The following is a 9339-nucleotide window of genomic DNA, read 5'->3' as shown; positions in this document are numbered from 1 at the left end:
TATACCGGGTGATTTTTTTTATCATTGAACACTCATTATTTCAAAAAGTGTAAAAGTGTAACTTTTAGTTTACACTTTTTGAAATAATGAGTGTTCAATGATAAAAAAAATCACCCGGTATATAACGACTATATGTAGGCGACGTCAGTAATGCCGGTACAGGTCATCATGGATAATCGGTTTAATTCCCGAAATTTACTGGTAAGTTTAGTCAATAACATTCGTCAGTATTTTTCTAATGTGGTTAACGATTTATCCACTCTTGAAACTTTGTATTTCTTTTCACCCTCAAACCAAAAGCATGCAAATACATTCTAAAATTCTAAATATCTATTATTGATTATTTGTATTACTGAAAATAACTGTTTGTTGACTTAGAAGGTAACAATTAATTTTAGTATTGTTTAATTCATTTTTTAATATTTGGATTAAGAGAGAATTTAAAAAAAATGTGGTTTATACTCTTGAATTAATATTCAAATTTTATCTTCTTAGATCTGAAAATTTAAAAGAAGTTAAATTATTTGTTAATTTATTTTTTAATAAAATCAGGCAAAATAAGGACTTTCATATGTTATAATAATATATTAATTATCATTAACACACCAACACAGCATAATAATTGAATCGGATTCCGATAACACAACAAAAAACACCACTGTTAGTATGATAATGAAAACGTTTTGTACTATATTATACTGTCATTCTATATGGTTTTACATTATATTTATTATTTGTCACTCAAGTGTATTATTTTAATTCATAATTTTAACTGTAATATATTTTACAATTTATGGTGTTTTTATCGCACTAAAATGTATATAGACTGGCCCAATTGGCAAGCAACCGAGTGCCGAATGGTACTATAAACTAGAAATCACACAAGATGACGTGATTGGATTATGTTTAAAAACAGAAGACTATATAGATTTAATTTTATATATTATATGAATAAAATTATATTAGTGAAGTATTAATACTAATACTAATACTATATTTATATACATATTCACTGAAAAAAAAAAATTAAAACTAAACTAAAAATTAAACTTGATGCACACCTAACAAAACATATGTTGACCTCTAAAACTTTATTTAAATATTCCTTTGTAACAATCCTAAATACGCCACTTATTTTGTTTTAATGCTAAACATTATTTATTTATAGAACTATTAGAAGTTAATTCATTTTTGAAATGTTTTAAATTTTAATTAAGTTCAAATGATTTTATATGAAAACGAATATAATATTATATGTATTATCTAATATAGTATTTCGTATACATTCATTTCAGACTTTCAGAGTACTATTTTATCATTATAATTTATAATTAGTTATTCATTTTGAGTCGAGTAAAATAATGAAATAGTGGTAATAAATGGTACCTAAGATATCTTTTTTTTTTTTATGTGTATCTATAGTATATCACATTTTTGCATGTAGTAGGTATCCAAAATTAAAAAATACATATATCTTATATTATATTGCTCATTATTTTATTTGTGTATATAATATTAATTTAATTTTGATATGTAGATATACAATATATAGAATGATTAAATTAATTTTATGGATTTCTGGTTTTGTGATTTAAAATGTTTTAGAAATAAAATCTCTGATACGCAGGGATGGGTTAATAGAACAATGCAGTCAATGGCATGTTTGGAATTTTACAAGTAAGAAGAATGTCTGTTTTCAGAGAAGACATAAAAGAAAATAATATGATAGGGTGAGGAAAATGATCCTAATAGTATTTTACATACCCACAACGTTTATTAATGCAAAAGGAATGTAATGCGTTTGTAAAATATTACAATTCGCTTATGGCCAAATAAACAAACTAAATATTATTTTAGTCCGGAATTCCGGATCGTGATAGTGATAAATTTAATTGATTGTAATAATACTTAATATTAATTGTAGTTTATTTAATTCTACGAAATATGTTTAAATTCGCTGTCTAAAAATTCGTGACCGTAAGAGCAATATTCTAAATGAGTAGATATAATAATGTAGGTAATGTAAATTGTAATACAATATAAAGAATTTAAAGTATATAATCTATTTAAATTTTTTTAAAAGCAATTAAAAAAATAGCAAAAAGACGACGCAAATACGAAATATAAATGTGTGACAACTGACAAACATTTTCGTCGGTACTGATCATTAAGTTGGCCACATCGGGTTACTCTATATTATATAAGTAAAATTGGCGACTTTATTACAACGACTGAGTCCCATACGCCCCCCGAAACTTTTTATCGATTCCAACTGTTTCTACTCCGCCGTCGCTCCACTCATATTCCCCTGCAGTCGGAAACTATGTACATACTACATACACCGCTGACCCATCTTTAACGTTTTTACAGTGTCAACAGTACACCCATTGTAATACTTTGACGACTATATATATATATATATTTGTGTGTGTAATATTTTAGTTGAAAAAAAAGTTTTTGTGTAAAATAAAAAACCAACTCTTTACCGTGTGTGGAGCGCGCGATGTATTTTTTAGTGTCGGTCGATTACCCCTATAATATTGTAATATATATTATACATTATTCATGCGCGTATATTATGACGTGTTTTTATTATTATTTTTTTTTTTAACGTGACCCCGCATTGTTTTTCTATAAGCGATTACGTCGTGTTAAATATGATAACAAAATATATTATGTTTATCTTTTTTTCGGTCAATGCAACTGTACACATTATCGAATTTCACCGGAAAAAACCTTCCATCACTCCATGCGGGTAAAGATGAATCGACTAATTCAAACGATTTCGAACACCCACCCGCCCACACTGGCCATACAACGACCGATATAGGCAATTTCGTGGGCAGATCGATGACAGAATATAGACAGATATACCTATAATTGCACGCACCAACGACCGCAGTTCGGGCGGCTTTTTTGCACGATGGAAACCCAAACGGTATTATAAATTTATAGCGACCGAGTAATCTCTTTTGTGTTGTTAATGAGACAGCAAGTGCCATGCTGCAGCTGTGTGCGCGCCACTCGTCGTGAGACGGGTAAAGTACGGCGGCGGTCCCGTCTCCCTCTTACCCCGTCGCCAATCCACGCAAATAACAATAATAATAATTGTGTGTGTGGTTATGATTGGGGGGTGAGGGAGGGGGATGGCACCTGTCAGCAAAATTCGCAGCCAGCCCGAAAACCCAATTACGTGTCGTCATAAAGACGTCGACAGCGCTGCGCGTGACGTTTATCGGGGCTAAAGCTGCAACTCGACGACGTCCACCGCGCGCGCGTGTCTTGGACGTGTCGTTTGATCGAGTAGGAAATACTCACGTACCTAATAATAATAATAATAATAATACTGGCTATTATTATTATATTGGCGAATTCGCATTTTATTTTTTCCCCGTTGTGCCTATATAACCGTACAACCATTAACATAAACGTCAGTCACCATAATAATAATATTATCGTGATTGTAATTTTTCCGCTTTTTTCCTTTTTACCTTTTGACTTTTGTCCGAACAGTTCGCGTGCGACGTTAACGACGTGGTCGCTGATGACGCGTGCAGTTTGCAGGTTGCCGTTACCGCCGCTGCTGCTGCTTCTGCTTCTGCAGTGACCGCCGTGCGTTTTCCGTACGATGCGTCTGGCACTTTGGCGTAGGCAGCGGTTGGTGCGGGGGAACCGTTAGTAGAAAAACGATTTCGACGGTTTTTTTGCTCGTGGCTACACGTCAATAGATACTATATTATAATATTGTAATATTAAATTTAAAAAAAAAAAATAGACAGTGTACGGCGGCGACAGGGTGCACCGAAACAGCGCTTGACGTGCACTTTCAACGCGGAGGGGTGAGTGACTATTATATATACACTGCGGGCAATATAGCTCGGCGTTACGCGCGAGTGTGCGTGCGCTCGTTTTGTCCACGACTGTCTGTGTGCGTGTATATGGCTTGCGTATATACGGCGGCTAAGGCGCAAGCTCGGCAGCGAATCCGCAAAAGTCGAGTGGCGTTTCTATATGTAACAACACAAGCGAACGTATCGATATTCCGATGGCGCCGCCGCTGCTACCGCCACCGCCGCGGCCGCCGCTTCGCGTTCGGCGAGCCCGTCATATTATTATTATTATTATTATTGTAATGTTGTACAGGCCCACGGCGGTCGTTTTCTCCCGGTGTGGTGACCACCGTCGTCAGAGACTATATTATGGTCACCCATCCTGCGCCAATGATAATACGCGTTGTGCGTCCGTTATAGTGCCCCGCGCCGTACTGTATAGTGTACTCAACGTATACACATGGAAAATCCCAACAAAAACACTCCACCAAAGTCCGTGTAAAAAACCATAAGTATAAAAAAAAAAGAGTAGGTCAGCGGTGGTGGAAGTTTGTACATCTTCCCTTCGGTTCTCAGACATGGTAGACGCAGTGTACCTATTATAGTATTATTACAGCATTCGATAAAAAACGATTCTGAGCGGACGAAAGAAAATTTATAAACCATAAATATTATGTATTAATAAGTTACCATTAATTTTATATAATATACCTAGTGGGAATTAGTCAATTAGATAGTTTTTAAATTACATTCGTTTCTATGGTGAATGGTATTAAAGTATTAGAAAAATAAATGTTGGTTGTTTTTCCCGTGGCGTTAAATATCTATCAAGAAAATCAAAAAATTACCTTTTTAAAGTACCATCTTGATCCAATTTTCCAGAAGATAAGAAACTATGTTGAAATCGAAGCACTCCCTCTGGTAGAATTCTGTTTACAGGATAAAAAAAACGTCATTGTAAAATCACTAGCTTCCTCGCTCCGCAGTCCGCTAAGAATCTAAAAACGGCTCTAAAAGTTGTGATATAATTTTATAGATAAGTTTTTGAACTATATAGATATAATTTATGTTAAAATATAGTCTGCTATAAATAATTGAGCTTAGCTTATATACATATTAATTATGCAATATTATTTTTAAATTTTTAACTTTAGTCGCCAAGCCAAGTTAAATTATTTAGTACTTTAGCAGACTATTTTAGCATAAATAATATTCAAACTTAGCAATAAAATTATATTACAACTTTTAGTCTTTTTTTATACTTAGCGATATTTTTACACGGAGTTTGGCGATGTGTTTTTATTATTATTGCCTATTGGTACTCGGTCAGCAAATGATATACAAATAAAATCCCTAGTCGGCTAGTCCCCTCCCCATAATATATTAGTGGTGGACTGCTCCAAAAAATTGGCATTGGGTAATAGCCAATGTAAGTCGAACGTCAACCATTGAGTTCCCAATAGAGGTGCAATCAGACCCGCGTGAGATCGTTTGGCTAGTTTATTTATAAACGCCCAATATACAATATAAAGGAGAATTAATAATTAATATAATTAAGACTTAAGAGTATAATACAATTTACAAAACAGCATAAAAAAAACAAATAACATATATATATATTTTTTTATTGAATAAATAATACCGTTACAATAAGTATATAAATTATTTAATTTATCTCATTAAGCGGAGCTTGTGGCGAGGCAAATGAGTTGTTAGTATACAATAAAATCTATATAATATTTAAAATTTACAATTTACAATATTTTTAAAACTTATATTCTAAATAATAAATAATATACAATTATATAGTTAAAGTTCAATTTTTTTCAGCTCAAGTGGCATAGTATCAAAATTGATTGGACCTAAAAAATCTACGAACTTTTTCCCTATATTTTTTTTTGTGTAATTAACATGCAAGTCATATGCCATATTTACTCTTTTATTGACATTTTTAATAGTAATTTTACCTGTTTTAAATAAAATGGAGAACTGTCTGTTTAAATACCTAACCGGTAGAACTCTAAATTGTTTGTAATTTATGGAAGTCGAACCATAAAACTCCTTTTTTTTAGACATAATAAGAGTGAACAATAATATCATCGAACGGTATCGTACGTACTATAAATTGAAAAAGCAATGAATAAAATTTTCTTTATATTCAAAGTCAGTTAATTGTTATTCAGTTCTTTAAACACAGTATTTACACCAACAGTCGTTTTGTGATGAACGTCTTCCCATGAGTTTCCGGAAAAAAGAAGGCAGGTGTCATCCGCATAGGTTATATAATTTGACCATCAATACATAGGTTACAGATGTTGTTTATATACAAAATGAATAATATAGGTCCTATATATGTATAGATATGATACATCACAATAGATTAGGTAGATAGCCTATCTGGTAATAACAATATGCTTAGTTAGGTAGGCTATAGATGTTATAATTATTATATACCGAGTTCAACGAGAGAAAAGGACTATTCCGTGCATAGCGTAGTTTAGGGCGGTTACCGCGGCCGTAACCGTTGTAGTGGTGGGTGAACGACGAGTGTTCGTCTGACACGCAGTCCTGGTCTCTCGTTGAACACGCTAACGTGGTATGTAATTATAATTTATTTTACATAGTATACCTATAGTGAATAGTGAATAGTGAATACATTGAGAATATCCCATTCATTATTATTATTGACTATTGTTAATAATTGTTATCTATTTGGCTATTTAATATTTTACATTTATTGTCAAAATATTTGAACACAAAATAGGTAGGTAGGTTACCTACTATACGAATGCGTATTTTCAGTTATAAAACACCCATCTACAAACAAATATTTTCTTGGAACATGAAAATCTATTTTTTAAAAAAAAGGTCAAGAGGGGTACGACATCCCACATACTAACCACCTTCGTAAAATGTAAATACGGATTTGGTATATTATAAGCAAATATAATAATATTTTATGATATTTTTCAGTATTTGCTATGACTACTCAACTAAAATACATAATGTTATCGGGAATGTTTATTCCCGGAAAAATATCATACCCACGAGGCCACGACAATATTAAATTATAAACTATGTATATGTGTTGTAGTCAGGGCTTAAATTGGGAAAAAATTCCAGAGGGGACTACAAAGTCTCCTAGTTTTAAGCGTTCCATAATTGTATGTATAATGTCTAATGTTATAAACAGTGATTGTGTTAGCATATTCATCCCACATTTAACCCTGAATAATGTTAATTCCAATTTGTTAAAGGGGACGTTTTTTAACCACCCTTAGAGGTAGGGGTCCTAGTCCCCCTGTCTCCCCTGGTTATATACTGTAGTGCTTAGGTGTTATATATAAGTCATCATTATATTTATATATATGTAATATAATACTTGGTACCTAGTTGATAATAATGAGTCTCAATGATCCATTATAAGTTTTAAGTTATAATTCATAATCACAATCGGACAATCACATTACATTTTGTATTTTATAATAATTTAGTTTAGGCATATTATTTGTTTTAGACTTTAGCAAACATCCGGCATCAATCCGGGTACCTAACTAATAGTAACTACTAACTTTAATAATTCGAAAAATTCGTAATATAATCAGTATTGTCATTGTGACAACTGACAGTGCATGAAAAACGCTAATCAAAAACAATACTATTACGTAACACAAAATAACACGTTAATTATTACTTTTAAAGGTCATAAGACGTAATAGTTAAATATATGAATCAACATAAACAACTTTAAAAATAATATAATTGCTCATGATTAGGTAACGGAATTTAATGCTTTAAAAACCCTCAAAAAATGTACTGAAAATGATTAAATAATGACGTTTTTTATGCCCTAAAAAATGCCTATTGAAATTCATTTTTTCCAAGACATTTCAGATTTCATCTTATAAATAGTTTATTTCAGAAAAAAGTTTTTACCAAAAAAACTCGTTTGAATTTCGATTTTCGATTTATAGGTCCACATTACACATCAACATTTTAAAAAATCAACTGCAGTTGATTTTAGCATGCTAAACAATTTACAGTAAAAATGGGGGATTCTCATTTGAAAAATGAAGTTGATAATATAATGATTATAAATTATGATATAGCCACAAACTGATGGTAGGAAACTTTCAAATTATATAAAAATGTAAGTATTTTAAAAACTGGTTCTACACACACTAAAAATTAACTATTAAAAGAATAATGGGGGTGAGCATGCTTTGGTAAATTATTATCCTGTAACTATATGTAAAAGCAAATAGTTATAAATAATAATTACTTTTGTATTTATTATTAAGTACAGCTAATCAAGTGTCTTGTGGCTTGTGAGTTGTAATCTATAATATATTACACGAAAATGATCATATTGTTGGAATCAGTATCGAAATTATATTCCGATCATAGGTATACCTAGTATCGGCATTTGTCGTATTGATAGACTATTTTTTATTATTATTATTGTGAATCCATGGGCTGTGACGTTCATTGGAAATTAAAATGTTTTACAGTTGGTTTTGTAAGAATAACTTATAATAATAACTTATAAATAATAATTAAATAACAGTAGTTAAGTAGGTATAACCACTCTTTTGGTTTACAGCTAGTTTAGGTGTCGAGGTGTACTGTATGTCTGACCACTGATGTTTGTACTCTGTGTACCTACCTTGTCATTGTGTTCATTGAGTAAGTCACTATTACAGTTCCATTAAGGTAATTTAAGTATAATATGTTAAAATTCAATTTTAATTCAATGATAAATCATTGTATTCAATTAAAAACGATTCCGAGCACATTATTTTAATAATAACAATTAATAATTAAATTTAAAAGCTTAATTTAATGTATTTTTTCTCCAGTCATCGACGACTTGAAACAGTATATCGGAACCAGAATAAACTTATTAAGTCAATAACAAAATATATATCAAGTATGCAATAAGCTTTTGCTTAACAGCTATTATACATTATAATTTAACAATACGAAAATATTATTACTACTTGTTTACGAAGAAAATGGTTATCAGTATTATCATTATCGTTTAGCGTCGACGACGATCGATGACGGTATGGGATATCCAAATGACCAAATACATAATATTATTGTATATCTATTATCTTTAAATTAATATATATATACTCTGTAGAGAAAAGTTCATTGTTGTGGTGCAATTATCACTAAAAAACCGGCCAAGTGCGAGTCGGACTCGCGCACGAAGGGTTCCTTAAAAGTATTTTTTACCTTACTCTAAATAGGTACGTATATAATATTCATTATATACATATTTATATGGTAAAAATCAAAATTGTTTTCAATAGTTGGGGAGAATGTCATTCGTAGGGGGTGGTTGACCCCCTCCTCCCTCCCAGCTGACTACGCCACTGAGTGGGCCCATAATATAATATCCATTGAAGACTACGCTCAATAATATATTGAATACCAGAATGCCAAACTAACGTAAAATATACCTACCCATCGAAATGTACGTTATACATCATTACATCAACAT

At 31.6% G+C, this 9339-nt stretch overlaps 1 protein-coding gene across 2 annotated transcripts in view; it reads right to left on the bottom strand.

The window, feature by feature from the left end:
- LOC100166734 (probable sodium/potassium/calcium exchanger CG1090) overlaps positions 1-3931 on the bottom strand; it is a 13977-nt gene extending 10046 nt beyond the window's left edge. For both annotated transcript variants that reach the window (XM_001943418.5, XM_003243815.4), the window contains exon 1: positions 3492-3931. The gene's annotated coding sequence lies outside the window, so the exon portion shown is untranslated. The remainder of the gene's footprint in view (positions 1-3491) is intronic.
- Positions 3932-9339: the final 5408 nt, after the last annotated feature.

This window comes from Acyrthosiphon pisum, chromosome A3, assembly GCF_005508785.2.
Source record: "Acyrthosiphon pisum isolate AL4f chromosome A3, pea_aphid_22Mar2018_4r6ur, whole genome shotgun sequence".
Taxonomy (NCBI): domain Eukaryota; kingdom Metazoa; phylum Arthropoda; class Insecta; order Hemiptera; family Aphididae; genus Acyrthosiphon; species Acyrthosiphon pisum.
This window is presented reverse-complemented; position numbering and strand designations above follow the sequence as displayed.